Raw genomic sequence first — 17,235 nt, forward strand, 5'->3', positions numbered from 1 at the left:
AAGCAGGAGGATCCTCCCACTATCTCTGGCATGCCGTTGTTTCCCTATTCGGTTGATACAGAGGAGGAGGAGGAGGAATTAAATCCCACGATGCCCCCATATCCGCCTCTTCCCACCTCCACGGTGCGGCAGCCCCGTTCTCACCCTCCCCCTTGTAACAACCTTGCTGCCGATAATCTCCCTGCTGCTATTTCTCCCGCTGCGACACGCACTTGCTCAAAAGCACCAACCCCCTTCCTTGATCAGCCCGTTACCTCTGTTAGTCAGGCTTTCCAAGAATTAACTATCCGCACAGCACCAGTAGAGGAGCCTTTTCCACCACCGCCTCCCCCTGCAAATTTTCCAATCCGACGTCTCGTTAATCCTCGAGCGACTGATGACGACGACCAATTTATTGAGACATGGCAGGCTTTAAAACCTCAGGAGCTCTGTTTGATCATGGCTCACTGTCCGTCACATAAAACGGACCCAGAGGGCTTTACTGAATATCTGAGGAGAACTGCGACTGTATATGGTGCTACCCCTAGGGATCAGTATTCCCTTATTTTTTCATCCCTTCCCCCAGATTTAGGTGAGAAATGGAAACGAGAATTAGGGGATCATGGGACCACATGGGATGCGTTTAAAACCAACAATCCATCAGATGAGGCTCAACTCGCTTTAATGTTCCCAGCACTTAAGCGTGCTCTCTGTAAATATCTCCAAAATTATTGATTGTACACCCACTCCTAAGGAGGAGGGTCCTGAATTTTTTGACCGCTTTTGTGGAATTTACACTCTTTATTCCGGTGATGAGACTTTTAATGCGGGCTTGAAATCTCCCCAGTTCAATGCGCTGCTTATGCAGGTCGTGCCTGACCGCATAGCGACCAGTATTAAAACTAATAATATGGATTGGTCTGATAGCTCCAAATCCCACATGCGACGTGCTATCGCTTATTACTGGAGCAATGGCCGTGACCGCGAAGCTTTCGGAAGGGACCCTCCTACACCCAAAATAAAGTCGGAGTTTGTCCAGCGACCCCCTCACAGGAACCCCCCACCCTATGAACGTCACCATGGCCCTCCCCGGCCTTGTCCTCCAACCCGAGACAGTGTCACTTGCTTTAATTGCAGACGGACGGGTCACTACGCTAGGGATTGCCCTGCTTCACGCAGAGACAGGGCACCCCCTCCACGGCGGTATGCTCCCTTCACTGACTCCCACCTCTATTGACTGGCCCGCTCCAATTTCCCGGTTCTCTCTGGCGACCACTCTGAGGAACCCACAGCTACAATTCACATTGAGGGTATTCCCGTCCCCTTCCTCATTGACACAGGGGCAACTGCTTCTACGTTGAATTTGACGTTAGTTAAACAGTATTGTTTTCCTCTCTCAGACGATTATGTGGAACTTTCTGGTTTTATGGGTGAGGGGGCTACATACCAACTCACAAAACCCCTTCTGGTTCAATTTAATGACCGTCAATGTTGTCTTCACTGTCACGCGTACCCTCGGTGTTAATCTTGCTGGCCGTGATCTGTTATGTCCCTTACAAGTTGAGATTGTTTGCCTTGACGACGGCGTCACGATCTCCACGGCTCCACAAGTCCAGCCTCGAAATTTACCCCTTTTTTTTCACTCCCGAATGGTGGTCCGTTGATTTTGATCCCTCCAATTTTTCACCTCCCTTGCATGTTCCTCATCCACACTAGACCCTTTGCTATGACCACACGGGGTGCTCGCCCGATTTGGAGGCCACCTACCAGGACTCCCTCGGGTCCACGGTGACGGTTACTTTCATCGCTCATGCTGAGGGAAAAGAGGGCTCTGCATTTCTTGTTGAAGTGCCCCTCGTATTCTGGAAACAGTCTGGACTAGTGGCACCTCACGTTACCCTCACTGTCAATGCAGGCTACAGTGCCAGGTCACTGGGCTTTCTGGTTGCTACCCTCCAAGGAAAATGTGATCCTTTTTATACTGGACGACAGACCTTCCCTGAAGGCACGTTACAGTATTTTTCACAGCCCTTTTGTGCTGATGGTACATTGAACCACCATCGGACCAACCGTTCCCCGTCCCCAGAGATTCCTGCAGACTTATGGGCTGCGTCCAAACACAAAGTTGGTCTTACTAATGTGCCTCCAGTTCTCATTAAGGTTAAGTCTGGTGTGCCCCTGCCCTCCATTTCTCAGTACCCTATTCGCCCTGACGCTGAGGAAGGAATCTCCAGCATCATTCAGTCCTTCCTTCAACAGGGAATTTTGGTTCCGTGCCAATCCCCCTGTAACACCCCTATTCTTCCCGTTCCTAAGATTGGGCGGCCGTCTGAATGGCGTTTGGTCCAGGACCTCCGCCGTATCAATCAGATCATTGAACCCTTGCATCCCCTGGTCCCTAACCCGGCTACAATCCTCAGTAATATCCCGCCTGAGGCAGCTGTCTTTACCCTTGTGGACTTACAACACGCCTTTTTTGCGATACCCCTTGCCGCTGAATCCCAGTATTTGTTTGCCTTCACATTCAAAGGGCACCAGTACACTTGGACTAGGCTACCGCAAGGTTTCATTCATTCACCGACACTCTTCTCACAGGCACTGCACTCCCAATTAGCTACTTTAACACCCCCAGGGGGATCTACTATTATACAGTATGTCGATGACTTACTCCTTGCTAGCCCTGACTTTGCTTCTAACGAACGCGACTCCATTTATCTGCTCACCCGTCTCCATTCCTGGGGATATGTAATACCGCCTAATAAAGTACACAAAGGACAGAGGCAGGTTAAATTTCTGGGCGTTCTGATAAGCGCTACTGAACGTTCCCTTACGCAGGATCGTATTACTCCCATTTTGCAAACCGCACTTCCTACCTCGCCAAAGCAGATGAGAGCCTTTTTAGGTTTAGTGAACTTTTGCAGACAATGGATTCCGAATGTTACTGCTCATACCAAGGAGCTTACTCCTTATTCCTCCCAGAATTCACCCCTTAAGTTTGAACTACCCGATTTAGCACAGCAATCTTTTGTTACTCTCAAGAACGCGCTGGCTTCCGCCCCGGCTCTAGGACGACCTCTTTATGACAGGCCCTTCCAGTTGTATGTTAATGTCCTTGACTTATGTGCCACGGGTGTCTTGACACAGGAACATGGTGACCAACGCCGTCCGGTTGCCTATTATTCTACTAAATTGGATCCGGTAGCTTGTGGTTTGCCCCCCTGCACTCAAATTCTCACTGCTGTACATGTGTTAGCTCAGGCAGCCTCTAATTTAACCCTTCATCAGCCCGTGCATGTGTATACCTCATACTCTGTTGTGGCTCTCCTTACATCTCAGCAGACCCAGCATCTGACACAGGCCCGCTTGAGCCGATACGAGGTCTCACTATTACAGAACCCATATCTGTCTTTCCATTACTGTTCCACTTTAAATCCCGCAGCATTCCTCGAACATCCCCCTGATGTACTTGTTGATCCACCACATGATTGTATGCTTAGGAATCACTTCCTTACCGCACCTCGTCCCGATTTAACTGACCACCCTCTTGATAATCCTGATCTCACTTTTTATGTTGATGGCAGTTCTTCTATTTCCCAAATGGGTGTCCCGCAATCGGGGTATGCCATTGTTACAGACACTGACATTCTGGAAGCAGCTGCTTTCCAGATTCCAGTCTCGGCGCAGAAAGCAGAGCTATTCGCCCTTACTAGAGCTTGTGTTCTGGCCAAAGACCAAAGTGCGAATGTGTACACAGACTCTAGGTACGCTTTTGGTGTCACCCACGATTTTGGCCGCCTCTGGCAGCAACATGGGTTCCTTACCTCTGCAGGCTCTCCCATTCTAAATGCTCTTTGGGTTAAAAATCTCCTCGTTGCTATTCAACTTCCTCGTCAATTGGCTATCATTAAATGTGCTGCGCACACTTCCGGGGACACTCCTGTGCAATTAGGAAACGCCCGTGCGGATTCAGCCGCTAAGGCAGCGTCTGCGTCAGCCTCTATGATTGTTCCCGCTGGGAGTACACAGGCTTTAAATCAGCTACCTATTCTAGCAACAAAGGGCATGCCAGAGTTAGCTGAAATTCAAAGGTTACAGAGGGACGCCTCTGATTCTGAGCGCACACTATGGAAGTCAATGGGGTGTTCGCGCTCGTTGACACAAAACCTCTGGCTTACCCCAGTAGGTCAAGTTTGTGTTCCAGATTCGTTATTGCCGATGCTTATTGATTATTTGCATTCTTGTACCCATCTTGGCAAGGAGGGAATGGTACAGCTACTTTTGAAAACTTGGTGGCACCCAGATCTGAATACAGCAGCACAAATGCGGCTGGATCGATGTCTTATTTGCATGAAAAATAATAAGGGTAAAGGCATTAAATGCCCTCCCGGAACAACCCCCTTGCCAGATGGTCCTTTTGCCTGCATACAGCTTGATTTTATTGAATTACCTAAAGTACAATGCTATAAATATTGTTTAGTGATCATTGATGTATTTAGTAAATGGATTGAAGCCTTCCCCACCACCAACTGTACTGCACATACGGTGGTAAAATTACTATTGACAGAAATTATTCCCCGATTTGGGATTCCCAGAACGATGAGCTCAGACAATGGGACACATTTTGTGGCTCGAATCAATTCTGAATTGTGCGAAGCACTCAAAATTAAACAACAACTGCACTGTGCGTATCATCCACAGGCAGCAGGAATTGTAGAAAGAGCAAATGGGACCTTAAAAGAAAAATTATCTAAATTGACCGAAGAAACTGGATTAAATTGGCTAAAGATATTGCCTTTGGCACTGTTTCACATGAGGGTTACTCCACATTCGCGGTCCGGACTGTCAGCTGCAGAGATAGTCTACGGTCGGCCAATGAGGACTCCCTGGGATGCCCATGAAGAACCCCTAGAGGGAATAGACCTCCACGTTATGGGAGATAAAATGCTGAGTTATTTGAAGCAATTAACATTTTCTTTGAAGTTTCTCCACTCGCAGGTAAAACAGGCCCATCTCCCAGCAACAGCCGGAACAAAGATCCCTCGATATCCAGTAGTCAAACCAGGAGACTACGTGCTGATAAAGAATTGGGACAGAGAGAAGTTATCCTATTATAGAAAGGATATTATTAAACTGGAAAGAGTGCAGAAAAGATTTACTAGGATGTTGCCGGGACTTGATGGTTTGAGTTATAAGGAGAGGCTGGATAGACTGGGACTTTTTTCCCTGGAGCGTAGGAGGCTTAGGGGTGATCTTATAGAGGTCTATAAAATAATGAGGGGCATAGATAAGGTAGATAGTCAACATCTTTTCCCAAAGGTAGGGGAGTCTAAAACTAGAGGGCATAGGTTTAAGGTGAGAGGGGAGAGATTCAGAAGGGCCCAGAGGGGCAATTTCTTCACTCAGAGGGTAGTGAGTGTCTGGAATGGGCTGCCAGAGGTAGTAGTAGAGGCGGGTACAATTGTGTCTTTTAAAAAGCATTTAGATAGTTACATGGGTAAGATGGGTATAGAGGGTTATGGGCCAAGTGCGGGCAACTGGGACTAGCTTAATGGTAAAAACTGGGCGGCATGGACTGGTTGGGCCGAAGGGCCTGTTTCCATGCTGTAAACTTCTATGAGTCTATGTTTCTATAAGTTAGGGCAACGCTGGAGCGGCCCTTTTCAAGTATTGCTGACTACACCGACTGCCGTTAAACTCGAAGGACGTTCGAGTTGGGTACACCTATCGGATTGTAAGAAGATTGGTTCCAGCCCCAACGAGGACGCAGAATGAGGATCTTCATTATCACATTTGGACTAATTGGTCTTAATGGCCATTCGACAGTAGGCGAACAAACTGACAAAGAGCTGCCTGCTAATAGCTTTCTATATATGTCATATATTTATGCTGACAGATTGAATGTAAGTAACTGTTGGGTTTGTACCCGTATCCCCATCCATTCCAAGGAGGAGCTACCTCTCCAATCACTCCCATTCCACTTAGCAGAAACAGTTGAGTGGATACTGCGTCAAAACCGAACACAGGGGTTCGGTGGAGATATGAAAATTTGGAGATCGTCTGGCTATGGGATGACTAGATTTTCAGCCTGGTATCAACCTGGATATCCCCATGTTTCGAATCCCCCTGCCCTTACCACCCCATCGAGCACTGCGCAAGGATCCCTATGTTTTAGTAAATCAGGAGAAGGACCATCAATGGGGCAGAGTAGGTGTAATCTTACAACTGAATGGCAGGGACCAATACCAAACCTCTCCAACAAGGGTATGTTTGTTCTTGATTGGTCCAGGGTGTGAAATAAAACATCAAATAGCTCATGGAAGCATAATTCCCAGGTACCCTGGATGACAATGGCTGAGAATTTTACGGCCTATAACGGGACCTATTTCATATGTGGCACTAAAGCATACTCCTGGCTTCCCAGAAATTGGACAGGGTCCTGTTATCTAGGATATGTCGTACCCTGCATGCACCACCTACTCTCCCTTAAACAACACTCCTCACGAATCAGGAGGACCATTAGTAAAACCGAGGAGTTCTTTATGATCGCCTTTCCACAATACGGAACAGGCAAGGCAGCAAACAAACTGATCCTTATGGCCTCGGCATTGGAACAACTGTCGAACATAACAGCAGCAGAATCCAGGGCAACCGGACGGGCACTAGCCGAGGTCTCGGCTGAGCTGGTGGCTGTCCGGACTGTGGCATTACAAAATCGAATGGCTCTGGATTATCTGTTAGCCTCGCAGGGAGGAACGTGTGCCAATATAGGTCAGGAATGCTGTACTTATATCCCAGGTGCCTCTGAAAATATTACCAACCTAGCTGACAATATAAGAAGACAGGCGGATCAACTTCAAGAAATTGGCCAAGAATTTCACGATTATAACCCACCAGGTTGGTTAGGTTGGCTGGGACATGGATTGTTCGATTGGATCTTTAAGGCCTTCATACTATTACTATTATTACTATTAGCAATAGGATTGCTTGGATGCTTGTGTCAATGTATTTACACCCATCTCCTGAATATCCCTATTTGAACAATTGAGTGGTTGTCCTGATGGGACAACAGGAGGGAATGTGAAAGTGTACAAACTCAGCAATAGCATGATGGGAAAAATAGCCAACTTATGTAACCATGTATAAGAAAGCTGTGTCAGCTAGTGCCAAGACCAGACCCTGACAAACTAGACAAAGCTAAGAATCCACATAATCGTATCATACAAGGCCAGAAGAGGGAAAATAGTGCCTGACCTTAGTAAAACCTGATAACAAAGCCACGATCTAGGAATGTCCTCTAATAACACAACCGCCTCATGACCTAGGTCCATCTGCGTCAAGGCATCATGAGGGCAGAGGTGAAAGCAAAATAGGACCACGTCTCTAAAGACAAAATACTGCAAATAAGCCGAGTCAGGGTCTTTCCATGACAACATGTTTGGTCAGAAGTTATGACTGTATTGACATTTTTGAACAAGGTCTGTTTTTGTAAAATGATACAGCTTTTGTATAAATTTTGAACATTTTCTCCATGTCTTTGCGAGCTTGAGGAAGAATCAGCAGTTTGCCTTAACTGCTCTCTCACTTCAACCTATTGCCACACTGCATGCAGACTTTGGTCAATAAAGACAAAGTTAGTTTTATCGAAACAGAGTTGTAAAGTTGTTTTCTTCACAGTCTTGAAGTAGGAAAGATTTTAAAAGACGACAAGCAGGTCGAGGATCAATGAGAGGGCACAAGAGGGAAGGGGGTACGAGGTAAGATGGGGAGGGTGTGACGGTAAGGGAGGGGTTGGGGGAGAATTTGGGAGGGGTGGAAAAGGGGAGGGCGACACCATCGGGGGATTGGGGTACTTGGGGACACATATGGACAGCATTAAAAAACTTTGCACTTGAGAATTATGGCGCCTCTGGCACTTTCTTCCGCAATGGGGGAATGACACATCATGTCCCATGTGAAGCTGACGAGGATGAGGGCCTCGCTGACCCTCCAGGCTTGCCAAACCCTCGCCGCTGCTGTCTGTCCTCCATACTTCTTGTGGATCCTCCCCGGGCTCGTCCTCCAGCCTCTCCTGGTCCGCGCCTCCTCGTCCTCCTCGGAGGTGGCCAATGTTCCTCCCCCTCCACCTCCAGAACGTCGCCCCGCTGCTGTTCCAGTTTGTGGAGGCACAGCAGACCACCACAACGTGGCTGACCCTCTGTGGGGTGTATTGCAGTGTACCACCAGAGCAGTCAAGACATCAGAATTGCATTTTGAGGAGTCCGATGCACCGCTCAATGACAGGGCGGCCACATGGGCCTCGTTTTATCGTCTCTTCGCATCGCTCACTGGCCACCGTACTGGCGTCATTAGGCAGGCCCTAAGCGGCTTCCCCTTATCCCCAAAGAGCCAATCGGTCACCCTGGGGTGTCCCTCGAAAAGTCCAGGCATGTCCAACTACCCCAGGATGTAGCTGTCATGCACATTCCCTGCGAAGTGTACACACACGTGCATGACCTTCACGTGGTGGTCGCACACAAGCTGAACATTTAGGGGTAGAACCCCTTCCTGTTGATGGCCCAGTGAGTGATGGCGACATCTATGAGCCCCTGGACCTGGGGCATACTGGCGATGGTGGAGAATCCTGTTGCCCGGGCATCATGTTGGCAACAGGGCATCCGTGACCTCATGGATGCACTTGTGGGCTGTAGCCTGTGAGATGCCACACGTCCCTGCTCGAGCCCTGGAATGATCCTGAGGATTGGAAGTTCAGGGCCATCGGGAGCGGGTATCCTCCTCCTTCACGTGGTTCCAAGTCCACAAGGACATGGGGTGGGATTCTCCGCAAACGGCATGATGTCCGCCGACCGGCGCCAAAAACGGCACGAATCAGTCCGGCATCGCGCCGCCCCAAACGTCGCCAATTCTCCGGCCCGGAATGGGCTAGCAGCGGCGTGACGCTATTGGCGCTGGCTCACGTGGTTCACGCCGTGCGGCGTCATACATGCCGCACGGCGTGATGGCTCAAGAGACGCGCTGCTCCCCCCACCCGACCAGAAGACCCGACCGGGTGGCTGCCCACCGCGCAGCCCCGAGGTTCCAGTACTGCGACATCGAGGCGCTCCTGGATGCAGTGGAGCAGAAGAGGGAGGCCCTGTATCCCGGACACGGCCGCAGGGTCGCCCGATGCCACAGCCGGTGTCTTTGGAGGGAGGTGGCAGAGGCCGTCACCGCTGTGGCTCTGACACCACGGACAGGCACCCAGTGCCACAAGAAGGTGAACAACTTCGTCAGGGCAGCCAGGGTGAGACCCCCCCACTCCCTGCCCGATATCCATATCCCCCATATCCCCCCTCCCCCATATTCCCCCTCCCTCATATCCCCCATATCCCCCCTCCCCCACATCCCCCTCCCCCATATTCCCCATATCCCCCCTCCCCCACATCCCCCCTCCCCCATGTTCCCCATATCCCCCTCCCCATATCCCCCCTCCCCATATCCCCCCTCCCCCATATCCCCCTCCCCCATATCCCCCATCCCCATATCCCCCATCCCCCATATCCCCCCTCCCCCATATTCCCCATATCCCCCTTCCCCTATACCCCCGCCCCCATATCCCCATCCCCCATATCCCCCCTCCCCATATGCCCCCTCCCCCATATCCCCCTCCCCATATCCCCCCTCCCCCATATCTCCCCTCCCCCATATCCCCCATCCCCCATATCCCCTCCCCCATATCCCCCTCCCCCATATCCCCCTCCCCATATCCCCCCTCCCCCATATCCCCATATCCCCCCTCCCCCATATCCCCCTCCCGCATATCCCCCCTCCCCCATAACCCCCAAGTGAATCCAGCTCTAACCCTAACCTCTGCAATATACGCGCAACCGATGGCGTGCATTCATATACCTGTCTAACTCTGTTGCCTTTTACCCCTGCCACCCCCCCTCTCTCTCCCCCCCCCCCCCCCCGCCACAGGAGAAGCGCGCACACAACAATAGGGAGCATGTGAGGACTGGAGGAGGCCCAGCTGATGAGAGGCCACTGACCGCACACGAGGAAAGGGCCCTGGAACTGGCTGGTGGACCTGAGGGCCGGGAGGTTGCCGATGCAGATGTCGGGGGCGGGGCCAACCAGCAAGTGAGCCACCGACAGCCTGACCCCATATCCCCGCTCCCCCATATACCCCCTCCCCATATCCCCCATATCCCCCCTCCCCCATATCCCCCTCCCCCATATCACCTGATCACCGCCTGCGTGTCTACCCATGCATGCTTCATTGTGTATCACAGGAGCAAACATCGAGGCACCCATCCCCGCAGGTGCAGACCGCCTGGAGGATGCTCCTCGGAGACCACGGGAGACGGAGAGACCCGGTCCCTCTGGCATGTGACGCCCGCAGGATGCCCCTCGGAGACCACGGGATACGGAGAGACCCGGTCCCTCTGGCACGTGACGCCCGCAGGATGCCCCTCGGAGACCACGGGATATGGAGAGACCCGGTCCCTCTGGCACGTGACGCCCGCAGGATGCCCCTCGGAGACCACGGGAGACGGAGAGACCCGGGCCCTCTGGCACGTGACGCCCGCAGGATGCCCCTCGGAGACCACGGGATACGGAGAGACCCGGTCCCTCTGGCACGTGACGCCCGCAGGATGCCCCACGGGATACGGAGAGACTCGGTCCCTCTGGCACGTGACGCCCGCAGGATGCCCCACGGAGACCACGGGATACAGAGAGACCCGGTCCCTCTGGCACGTGACGCCCGCAGGATGCCCCTCCGAGACCACGGGAGACGGAGAGACGCGGACCCTCTGGCACGAAACGCCCGCAGGATGCCCCTCGGAGACCACGGGAGACGGAGAGACCCGGACCCTCTGGCACGCGACTCCTGCAGGATGCCCCAAGGAGACCATGGGAGAGGGTCTAGAGCGGGACTAGAGCGAGGGTAGGTCCGATCAAGGACAGTAGCGGGAGATTGTGTATTGAGTCTGAAGAGATAGGAGAGGTCTTGAACGAGTACTTTTCTTCTGTATTTACAAATGAGAGGGGCGATATTGTTGGAGAGGACAATGTGAAACAGACTGGTAAGCTCGAGGAAATACTTGTTAGGAAGGAAGATGTGTTGGGCATTTTGAAAAACTTGAGGATAGACAAGTCCCCCGGGCCTGATGGGATATATCCAAGGATTCTATGGGAAGCAAGAGATGAAATTGCAGAGCCGTTGGCAATTATCCTTTCGTCCTCACTGTCAACAGGGGTGGTACCAGGGGATTGGAGAGTGGCGAATGTCGTGCCCCTGTTCAAAAAAGGGACTAGGGATAACCCTGGGAATTACAGGCCAGTTAGTCTTACTTCGGTGGTAGGCAAAGTAATGGAAAGGGTACTGAAGGATAGGATTTCTGAGCATCTGGAAAGACACTGCTTGATTAGGGATAGTCAGCCCGGATTTGTGAGGGGTAGGTCTTGCCTTACAAATCTTATTGAATTCTTTGAGGAGGTGACCAAGCATGTGGATGAAGGTAAAGCAGTGGATGTAGTGTACATGGATTTTAGTAAGGCATTTGATAAGGTTCCCCATGGTAGGCTTCTGCAGAAAGTAAGGAGGCATGGGATAGTGGGAAATTTGGCCAGTTGGATAACGAACTGGCGAACCGATAGAAGTCAGAGAGTGGTGGTGGATGGCAAATATTCAGCCTGGATCCCAGTTACCAGTGGCGTACCGCAGGGATCAGTTCTGGGTCCTCTGCTGTTTTATGATTTTCATTAATGACTTGGATGAGGGAGTTGAAGGGTGGGTCAGTAAATTTGCAGACGATACGAAAATTGGTGGAGTTGTGGATAGTAAGGAGGGCTGTTGTCGGCTGCAAAGAGACATAGATAGGATGCAGAGCTGGGCTGAGAAGTGGCAGATGGAGTTTAACCCTGAAAAGTGTGAGGTTGTCCATTTTGGAAGGACAAATATGAATGCGGAATACAGGGTTAACGGTAGAGTTCTTGGCAATGTGGAGGAGCAGAGAGATCTTGGGATCTATGTTCATACATCTTTGAAAGTTGCCACTCAAGTGGATAGAGCTGTGAAGAAGGCCTATGGTGTGCTCGCGTTCATTAACAGAGGGATTGAATTTAAGAGCCGTGAGGTGATGATGCAGCTGTACAAAACTTTGGTAAGGCCACATTTGGAGTACTGTGTACAGTTCTGGTCACCTCATTTTAGGAAGGATGTGGAAGCTTTGGAAAAGGTGCAAAGAAGATTTACCAGGATGTTGCCTGGAATGGAGAGTAGGTCTTACGAGGAAAGGTTGAGGGTGCTAGGCCTTTTCTCATTAGAACGGAGAAGGATGAGGGGCGACTTGATAGAGGTTTATAAGATGATCAGGGGAATAGATAGAGTAGACAGTCAGAGACGTTTTCCCCGGGTGGAACAAACCATCACAAGGGGACATAAATTTAAGGTGAAAGGTGGAAGATATAGGAGGGATATCAGAGGTAGGTTCTTTACCCAGAGAGTAGTGGGGGCATGGAATGCACTGCCTGTGGAAGTAGTTGAGTCGGAAACATTAGGGACCTTCAAGCAGCTATTGGATAGGTACATGGATTACGGTAAAATGATATAGTGTAGATTTATTTGTTCTTAAGGGCAGCACGGTAGAATTGTGGATAGCACAATTGCTTCACAGCTCCAGGGTCCCAGGTTCGATTCCGGCTTGGGTCACTGTCTGTGCGGAGTCTGCACGTCCTCCCTGTGTCTGCGTGAGTTTCCTCCGGGTGCTCCGGTTTCCTCCCACAGTCCAAAGATGTGCAGGGTAGGTGGATTGGCCATGATAAATTGCCCTTAGTGTCCAAAATTGCCCTTGGTGTTGGGTGGAGGTGTTGAGTTTGGGTAGGGTGCTCTTTCCAAGAGCCGGTGCAGACTCAAAGGGCCGAATAGCCTCCTTCTGCACTGTAAATTCAATGATAATCTATGATTAATCTAGGACAAAGGTTCGGCACAACATCGTGGGCCGAAGGGCCTGTTCTGTGTTGTATTTTCTATGTTCTATGTTCTATGAGACGGAGAGACCTGGAGCAACAGGGAGACGACGCCCCCGTCTCATGCGGGTGCGGCGACGCAAGCGTGTGCCACCCAACGACGAGGGGGGCAGCCACAGGCCCCCGTCGCAGCCGAGCCACGAAACCGCAACCCAGGACACCCCTACCCAGGACACCCCTACCCAGTTCACCCCTACCCAGGACACCCCTACCCAGGAAACTGAAATACAGGACAGTGACACAGAGTGGATGGGTGGAGACGAACTGCCACCCCAAAATACCATGGACTCAGAGTTGGACGATGCGCACGACACAACGCCACTGCTATCTCCAACACTCTCCGCCATCGCAGAGACACTCACCTCGGTTGGGCACTTTAGTGATGAGGCGACTGGTACACTCACTGGTGCGCACAACACAGCTGTCCCGGTACAGCAGGCAGAGGTAGGAGCAGCAGAGGGGCCGGGCGGTCGGAGGGCAGCCCGGCGCAAGCGAACATCTGCCGCCCAGATGGATCCCGGGTTCCTGGAGTTACCACACCCACCCGTAGCTCTGATGCAACCACCGAACCTGGGACGAGCGAAGAGGGTGACGTCCAGCTTGCGGCAGCTGCAGTCGCAGGTGGAGGAGTCCACCCGCGTCCAGGAGCTGGGAGTGGTGCCGGTTATGCATGCCACCCAGGCCGACACCGCACGGGTAGCGTCCGCGGTGGAGGCAATGGGTGCGACGGTGTCAGACATGGGGAGCGGTTTGCGAGGCCTGGGGCTTTTCGTGCAGGCGGCATCTGTGGCCCAGGACATGGCTGCCCTCTCACAGGAGGCCATGAGCCAGCGCCAGCGGCAGATGGCAGAGGCGCTCAATGCTGTGGCCCAGTCTCAGCAAGCAATGGCCCAATCCCTGCAGGCCATCGCTGAGGGCATCGGCGCCATTGCCCATGCGCTAGCCGGCGTTGCACAGTCACAGACACGGATGGGCAACTCCCTGAGCCATGGCTGCAAACCTGCAGACCCTTGTCGATACCAACACGGGCCTCCAGGCCGTTCGCATCCCCCACCCATGTAGAGGCCCGGGGGCCATCGGGCAACCCGAGGGAGGAGGAGGAGGTGCTGGGGCCCGTCCCGGGTCCCCCCGTAGGGGAGGTCCCGGACCATCTCGACACCTCGGGCTGCCCCCCTTCCGTCCCAGGTGCATCGGGTGGGCAACGGGCAGGACAGGCTGGCAGCTCGCCATCCCAGTCACCCGGGCCGCAGCCTGGCCCATCTAGGCCAGGACGCCCCAGGAAACGGCCGCCAAAGGGATCCCGAGTCAGAGGGCAGGAATCACAGGAGTCCACCTCCAGTTCTGCTGTACAGTCTGGGGAAACACCTAGGCGTAGTCAAAGGGCCCGTAAGGCCAAACAATTAGACACTGAGTAAGTTGGCACGGGTGCAGGGCACAGATGAGTTTTAGGGGCTAGGGCACGTGCATGCACTGCTTTTGTTATTAAAGTCAATGTTACACCTACAGAAGCTGCCTTTGTGCTCTGTCCAAAGTGTGCGGGGCTGTCATGTACGTTGAGCGCGAGTGTGTGTGTGAGGGGTGGTCTTACCTCGGCCCCAGGTGAGTCTGCCCCCTTCCCCCTGGGCCTCCCTCACCATCCCCCCGGGCAGAGGACGGGACCGTGTGCTGCAGTGTCACAGCCGCATGCAGGGATGGTCCGGTTGGATGGTGGTACTATGGCCATGGGTCAGACATCGTCCAATGATGTGGAGCCAAGAGCTCATCGCAGAACGGGTTGTCGTCATCCTCCATGGCCTGCAATAGACACGCGTCCACCGGCAACTGTGTGAGCCCGGCCCGTTGTGCCGCAGGTGGATCTGCAATGGGGGGGTGGTGTGCATGCGGGTGGGGTGGATGGGGTTGGGGAGGGGTGTGAGGGTGCTGGGTGGGTGGATGGGTGGGGGGGGGTGAGGGTTTTCGGGTGTTGCCATGGTTTGCGGTATGTGGCCATACAAGCCGATTCCCACACCCCTCTAGTCAGTGAAGCGGGCGGCTATCAGCCTGTCCCGTGCCCGCTGGCCCCGCCGGTAACGGTGGACAGCCACCCGCCCATGTCTAGCCCGTCTGCCCTGACCATTACCCCGATCCCCCTCATCTGGGGAGGACTGCGCCTCTTCCTGCTGCTCCTCCACTCCGCCCTCCTCTGCCTGCGGCACATCGCCCCTCTGCTGGGCTATGTTGTGCAGGACGCAGCACACCACAATGATGCGGCCGACCCTATCCGACGGATACTGGAGCGCGCCCCTTGAGAGGTCCAGGCACCTGAAACGCATCTTGAGCACGCCAAAGCACCTCTCTATCACACCCTTGTCGTGCGTGGGCATCATTGTAGTGGTTCTCCGCGTCATTCTGTGGCCTCCGTATAGGCGTCATCAGCCATGACCGCAATGGGTAGCCCCTGTCGCCCAGCAACCAGCCCCTCAGCCGGGGATGGCGTCCCTCGTACATGCCGGTGATGTATGACCGCGACAACACGTATGAGTCGTTTACACTGCCCGGGTACCGGGCGCAGACGTGCAGGGTAATCATGCGGTGATCGCAGACCACCTGTATGTTCATGCAATAGGTCCCCTTCCTATTGGTGAACACGGCCCTGTTATCTGCAGGTGGCCGCACGGCGACGTGCATCCCATCGATCGCCCCCTGGGCCATGGGGAACCCGGCCACGGCAGAGAAGCCCACGGCCCGGGCATCCTGGCTGGCCCGGTCCACAGGGATGCGGATGTAGCAGTCTGCAATGGCATGTAGGGCGCCTGTCACTGCCCGGATGCACCGGTGCACCGATATCTCCGAGATGCCGGACAGGTCCCCACCCGGCGCCTGGAATGACCCCGTGGCATAAAAGTTCAGGGCCACCGTAACCTTGACGGACACGGGGAGAGGGTGTCCCCCGCCAGTGCCATGCGGTGCCAGGTGTGCCAGCAGGTGGCAGGTGTGTGCCACGGTTTCCCAGCTCATCCGGAGTCTCCACCTGCATTCCCAGTCCGTGAGGGCCTGGTACGACAGCTGGGGCCGGTACACACGGGGCCTCCTCGGGTGCCTCCATTGCCGTGGCACAGCGACGTCCTCCTCCCCCTCCTCATCCTGTCAGGCGGGTGTCCCTCTAGCCTGGGCGGCTGCCGCCTGCCCCTCTGCGGCAGCCTGCGCCGCCTCTTTGGCACACTCCTCCTCCTCCTCCTCATCCAGGGCAACATCGCTGGCTGATCGGAAAACATGACGGCCTGCGGGCGGGTGGGGGGGGGCTGGTGGGAACGGATGGCACCTGGCCAGGCGGACAAACGCCCTTGCCCTCGCACTCCCCCCTCTCCAGCAACGCCCCCCCCCCCCAGCCCCCTCCCGGCAGTCATCCCCCCCCTCCACCCCGGCACCCCCCCCCCCCCCCCCGTCCCCCGTCCCCCTCCACGGCACGCACCTCCCCATCCCCCTCCCCGGCACGCACCCCCCCCCATCCCCCTCCCCGGCACGCACCTCCCCCCTCCCCCCCATCCCCCTCCCCGGCACGCACCTTCCCGTCCCCCTCCACGGCAGTCATCCTCCCGTCCCCGGCACTCACCCCCCCTCCCCGGCACGCACCTCCCCGTCCCCCTTCCCGGCACGCACCTCCCCGGCACGCACCTCCCCGTCCCCCTCCCCAGCAGTCATCCTCCCGTCCCCGGCACTCACCCCCCTACTGGCACTCCCCCGAAGCGCACCCCACTCTACGCCCCCCCCCAGCCACACACACACCCACACTCACCTCTCCCCCACACACACAGACTGCGGCCACGCCATCACCTCTCCTGCGGCCACACCCCAGGCCGTCACCCACCTCCACGCTGGACGGCGTCAACCATCAGCACTGGTTGACGCCGATCAAAAGGTGGTTTGATTTACGCCCGGACTTCGGCCCATCCGGACGGGAGAATATTGGCAGCCCCGGAGTCCATTGCCTCGCTCCCGCCCCTGCCATTCTCCGAGGCGGGCGACGCGATTGACGCCCCGCCGACTTATCTCCCTTCGGAGAATTCGGCGGGCGGCGGGGGCGGGATTCACGCCGACCCCCGGCGATTCTCTGACCCGGTGGGGGGTGGGAGAATCGCACCCATGGTACAGGTGCTGCACCGTCCTCTTGTTGAGGCGGAGCCTACTGTGGCACACACTGTGCTGTGAACATTGAGCTGTCGTTGGCCTCCCCATCTGGATCCCTTCCTGGCCTGATGGGCGGCCAGG

Source organism: Scyliorhinus torazame, chromosome 13 (genome assembly GCF_047496885.1).
Source record: "Scyliorhinus torazame isolate Kashiwa2021f chromosome 13, sScyTor2.1, whole genome shotgun sequence".
NCBI lineage: Eukaryota > Metazoa > Chordata > Chondrichthyes > Carcharhiniformes > Scyliorhinidae > Scyliorhinus > Scyliorhinus torazame.